The 5,662-nt window shown below is 37.8% G+C and overlaps 1 long non-coding RNA gene across 2 annotated transcripts; it reads left to right on the forward strand.

The window, feature by feature from the left end:
• The first annotated feature begins 439 nt into the window (after positions 1–439).
• LOC127126334 (uncharacterized) lies at positions 440–3,375 on the forward strand. 2 transcript variants are annotated; one of them, XR_007804955.1, is made up of 4 exons: positions 440–1,060; positions 2,358–2,617; positions 2,724–2,802; positions 3,091–3,375. It is a non-coding gene; the product is annotated as an uncharacterized LOC127126334 (long non-coding RNA). The 2 variants fall into 2 exon arrangements; XR_007804956.1 differs by having other exon boundaries at positions 443–1,060; positions 2,422–2,617.
• The last annotated feature ends 2,287 nt before the right edge of the window (positions 3,376–5,662 follow it).

The following is a 5,662-nucleotide window of genomic DNA, read 5'->3' on the forward strand; positions in this document are numbered from 1 at the left end:
TAAGGGAACATGCAATTATATGGTTAAGATGACAAAATAACCCATAAGGGTAAAAAGGTCATTTCATAAAATAGCCGATCATTAACACAAATTTATTTCCAATTAAAATCTAATTAGAACCTACAAATTGATTAAGTCCTAAAATCTACTTTAACCAAATGTTCCAAAATTAACTAAATTCTAAAATTAACTAAAGTCTAATTATTTTCTAATTTTTAATCTAATTAAAACTATATTAAAATCTAATTAGAAAACTATACAATAATCTAATAAAGCCCTAAATTCTAAATAAACATCTAAAACCTAATTAAACCTAATTTTAACATCTAAAAAGCAATTAATAAATGGAAAATCAAAATATTAAAAGAAAAAAAATTAAAAATGCAATAAAAATCCCAAATGGGCCAAGGGGATGCAGCAAGGAGATGCATAATGTATCAGGAATTTGCGTGTGGGCCTAGGCTGAAAATCCCAATCCAGCATCTGCTTTGTCCATGGGGTGTAAGTGTGAAACGAGGTGTACAAGAGTAGTTCACTGGGCTTGGAATGTCCAAAGCCCAATCACCACCAAATCCAACACCAGGGGTGTTGACTGGCCAAGTCAACCAATTTGAAAACTGGACTTCACGCGCAGGCTACCGTTACACTTCAAAGTCTCAGGTCAAAATACCACCACCAACCACCGCGCCGGAGGTCGCCTCTGACGATGGTGGAGCACCAAAATGTAAATCGAACCCGCCAAAAGAATCGTGGCAATGAACTAAATACCAAACCAGGTCTAAATTCATAAGAAAATCACTCAAGGATGCAAACCGAGGAGATTGAGCTCAAGAACCATAACCAACCCATATCAAATTGAATACTAATGGACTTTCGAAACCAGCAATAGTCATTGGGGAATGACCCAAAGCAACATGGAGAGAAAAATCGCATGAAGAAATTGATGATAGGAGAAGTGAAGATCCTTCCAACGGGGACGTGATTTCCCTCGGTAATTGTTGTGACTGAAGCTAATGAATGATGGCACGAGAAACCCATGTCAAAGCAGCGAATTCCTTAGGTACATGTCCTTATCCCTTTGCTTTTAATTCTTATCACCGCGTACACATTTTCTTCCTCTTCTTCTCCACAATTTTCTGTAGTGTGATCAAATTGAGATTGGTGAGGCTAAGCTCTCTCTTCTTGAAGCTTCGATGTGAAGCTTCAATGGAGATTAGGAAATGAGCTTTGAGTGTGAGAGGGAGAGGATTCAGAGAGAATTTTGGGAGCTTGAGAGTAATGGTTCCTAAAGTATCGAAATGATGATGGAAATGATGATTAAATAGGAACTAGGTCTGGATTAGAATAGGTTTGGATTCAGGTCTGGGATTGGTTAGATTCAGGTTTGGAGTTGGTTAGCAGTTAGTTAAGATGAACTCAGTGAGTTCAAACTGTTAACTCACTGAGTTGTCAGTTAGTTAGTTGAATTCAAATTGGTTAATTGGTTAGGATATGATGATTCTGTTAATGACTGGTTGTGGCAGGATGTGTTTGAATTGCAATTACATGAAGTTAGGTTGGTCACTTGTTGAAACTGTTGCAGGTTGCATTTTAACATGCTTATTGTGACAGTTTATAAGTTTACACTGATGGTTGGATTGTTATTTAGCTAGCTCAAATGCAGGGTAACAAGTGGACTTATGTATAACCTGTCTAACTCTAAACCTGCTGAACTCCATCTATGCCTCTTGCTTGTGTCCATTGCCGTTAGCACTTGTATGGATTGAATTAGCAGGTTAACTTGGAAAAGCATTTGAGTTTAAAATTGACTGAAGTCAGAGTTAAATTTGGGATAGGCCAACTTACTAATTTGGTCATTCCCTTTTTATAGTCATGATTTATTTAACTCAGTGTACATGTTGACAGAAGCTGTAGGGTTTATGAATCATGAATGAAAACTAATGTATGATGCTTTGATATGTTGAGCTTGGTGAATCATGATTTGCCATGGATTTTGCTGCAATAGTTTTTTATTTGTGTGACCTGTGTTTACCATATGTTAACTCTGTATTGATATTCCTTGTCATGGATGCACTGCTGTTGTGTTAATGTTGATATTGAGCACTTGTCCATGATTGTTTTTATGCCATTGATTATTTGTTATAACTGCTTTGCATGAAATGGCAGGCTTGCATACTGTGAAATGTTAATGTATGCTTTTGCTAGCTGGGTACCAAATGGTTGTAGATGGCTTTTCCTTTGCTCATGCCTTGCTTTTAATCTGTCACTACCTTCCTGCAACTAACATGGGATCATCAGTGATGTACTAGAACCTCTCATGTGTGTTTGCTTATGATGTATTGCAATGTTGTTGGCAGGTTATGCATCAGAGATGGATTGTTGAATTATTGAGTGCTGATGTTGTTGTTGTTATGCTTCCAGATTTGGTGTTATGCCTAGTGGATATCTAGCCTTAGAGAATTATTTCCATCCATGTTGATGACCATATTGTAGGGCATTGCTTAAACAGGACTGCATGTTTGTTGGCAAATTGACATTGATGCAGTTCAGTTGTGGCTTTTGCATTGAAGGATGCTCATGGTCACAAGGGAGAAATGGTGATGGACCAAGCTACAAGGTAAGGCTGCCATATCATGGTATTGAGGTAGAAACAAGGTTAATGGTGCATTACTTGGCAGATTGATGTGTTTGCACTTAATCTGCTTCTTTTTATGTTGATGCAGGTTTGGGCATGTTATGCTTCCAGTCTCAATGGTTTGGATGTGGTTCTGCAGTGTGTTTTAATTGGCATGAACTTGGCAGGTAGTTAGCAATGCTATCAATTTATGTGTGTGTATGGTTACTTGATATTAGATCTGTTTTAGACATGGGCAGTGGTTAAGTAAGGGTTCTTGAACTTGTAACGGTCATGTCATGACGCCATGTTTGGATGAATGGACACTCATGCTAGGGTAATGATAGGTTTCTTCATTCATGGAGCATATGGCTTGCTTCTGTTTTAAAATCAAGGGCAATGTGTTAACTTGTTTCTGTTTGAAGTTCATGACAGTTTGCTAACTTGTATGGTTATGATATTGGTTGGTTTTGTAGGCATGGCATGGACATGAACATGATTGGTCAAAGATAACTTGCAAATGAAAAAATCACGATGGAACCAATCAAATATGAATAATGGAATGATGGATTAGACTTTAAGATGGGAATTTAGGTTTTTTGGGACTTTGGTTTACTTTGGTCAAAGTTGACCAAAAAGTCAACTATTGACCAAAATCAACATTTGGTCAACCTTCCCAATCTTGTAATTTTCATATTTTGAACATTTTATGACTATGTAATGAATGAACTTGATATGTTTTGAATGAATTGGATTGAAAGTTGTTTTCAAATTGTTTTTTTTTACATGTATGCTTGAATTTGAAATGAAATGAACATGGACATGACTTGTAAATGGAATAGTTTATGAACAAGGCTTATGGCTTGACGAACAAGGCTAAAGTTTGAATGAAACACTAACCATGAATCAAAAGATACCACCACCACTTGGATTGTAATACAATAGGTTTTAATGATTTGTAAAGACAATGCCATGAATGCATCAACCACCCATGGACAAAACAACAAGACATTGAGACTAAGATGGATTGGATTCAAGACCAATGACCAGATGAAAATCAACCAAGAGTAGACCATGTACTTGAGATGATCAGATGAATGGAAGTTATGGGACTATAGGTTTGAGCCAAGATAAAAGGTTATGGGGGACAATGATCAAGCAAAGGCACCCAACATGTCAAGGATGAAGCAATGGGTGAAATTAGGGTTTGGGGCCATCCAGGTGAAAAGTCAAGCCACAAATTCCATAAAGACCATACCCTCCTTGGTTAGGGTTTCCATGAGGCCCACCCCTCAAGCAAGTCCTTTTGAATCAAACCAGATACTCCACAAACAAATCCTCCAATGTATGAGCCCTCATTAGGGTTTTGATGGCCAAGACAAAGCCCATTGGAGCTCCAAGGGATCCCATCATCCCATCATCAAGAGTTAGGATTTTAAAGACCCCTGAGGATTACTTGGATAGTCCCTTGTTGAATCCATACTTCCATCATCAAGCAATTAGGGTTTTGAAGACCCCTGAGGATTGCTTAGGTAGCCCCTTGTTGAATCCATACTTCCATCATCAAGCAATTAGGGTTTTACACCCCTTATGCTTTGATGAATAGCCAAGCCAAGCTTTTTAAGTTGTTCTCCATCCAAACCCTAACTTTACAAGTCAAAAGTTTTGAATCTATGGTGATCCAATAATGGATGAATGGTGCATGTGAATGAGTTATTGATGTATGCAAATGACCCCTAAGTCAAGTGGTTGGATGAAAAGATGAAAACGAAGGATTTGGCTGAGCTGTAGAAGAAGGTTAAGCTTGTTGAATCTTTGTAAGAGGATGCAAAGACATATGGCTCTCCCTCTACCCTTTCTTCTAGGGTAACTAAGCTCAAGGTCGCTCTTGCAGTGGAGAGAAGCGGTGCTAGAAGGCCTATGAATTTTTTATGGAGATGATCTATTGCACAGAGGAGGATCGGAAGGCCCTTCTTCCAGAGGACGAAGCTCATGTGAAGGCCTTGAAAACTCTTGAATACGAGGTTGTCGATCTGAAGGTGATGCTTCATGATTCCCTCTAACGACACTATGCAAGTCGTGTTTGGGGTCCGCGATCAGGTTGGGGAACAAACAAACAGGTTCTTCTCCATTACTTTGATTCCTATTGAATAGTTAAACACATTCCAGCTTGCTCCCAATGGGGCTCAAGATGGTGGTCAAGGTACTTTGCATAACACCTTAAACCCCTAAACTCATGTGAAAATAATTACTAGACAATTAAAGTGTCACTTACAACGATCCAACAACATCTTTTCAAAACATTAGCAACATGCAGCGGAAAATCATAACGATATCTTTAATAAAACTTCGTAAATAAATTATTCAACTTCAAACCACATGGTTCAACATTAACTTAAAACATAGAAAATGCTATGTTCCCGATGTTACAAGATCATAACACTAAAAACCACCATATGCGATAAAATAATAAATAAACGAAGAATTGCTCTAAAAGCCACCTTCCACAAACAGAAACAACGCTTACTCCTGATTACCTGCAATATGTCCATGGATGACAATATTAAGCAAAAGGGATGAGAAGCAACTTCAATATGAATAGTGTAAATAATACGAAGGTAGAAAAATACACAACACATTATACATCTAATACACAATCAACATCACCATAATCTCACACCCGTTCACCATATATTTATATAATATGACTCACGATACAACATGGCACTTATGCATGTGGTACCATCAACATTTGATTTTCTCTAGAATCGGGTCCCTCCTTCTGAATCCATGAGCCATTCCTTTTGAGCTCCAAGTCCCCCTTCTGAGCTTGGGACAAGTCACTAGGCCCCCCTTTTGAACTAACGAGCATGTCTCTTTAAATGACACGATATAATGATTCATGTCATACGAATCAACGCAACAATAATAATAATGTTTACGGCCCCCTTCGGACCATAAACAACATGCATTGATACACAATAGTAACAACAATTCACACCATGGATACATAATCAATCACCGTAAAATCATAAATTTCATAACAAG

Source organism: Lathyrus oleraceus, chromosome 3, assembly GCF_024323335.1.
Source record: "Lathyrus oleraceus cultivar Zhongwan6 chromosome 3, CAAS_Psat_ZW6_1.0, whole genome shotgun sequence".
Lineage (NCBI taxonomy): Eukaryota > Viridiplantae > Streptophyta > Magnoliopsida > Fabales > Fabaceae > Lathyrus > Lathyrus oleraceus.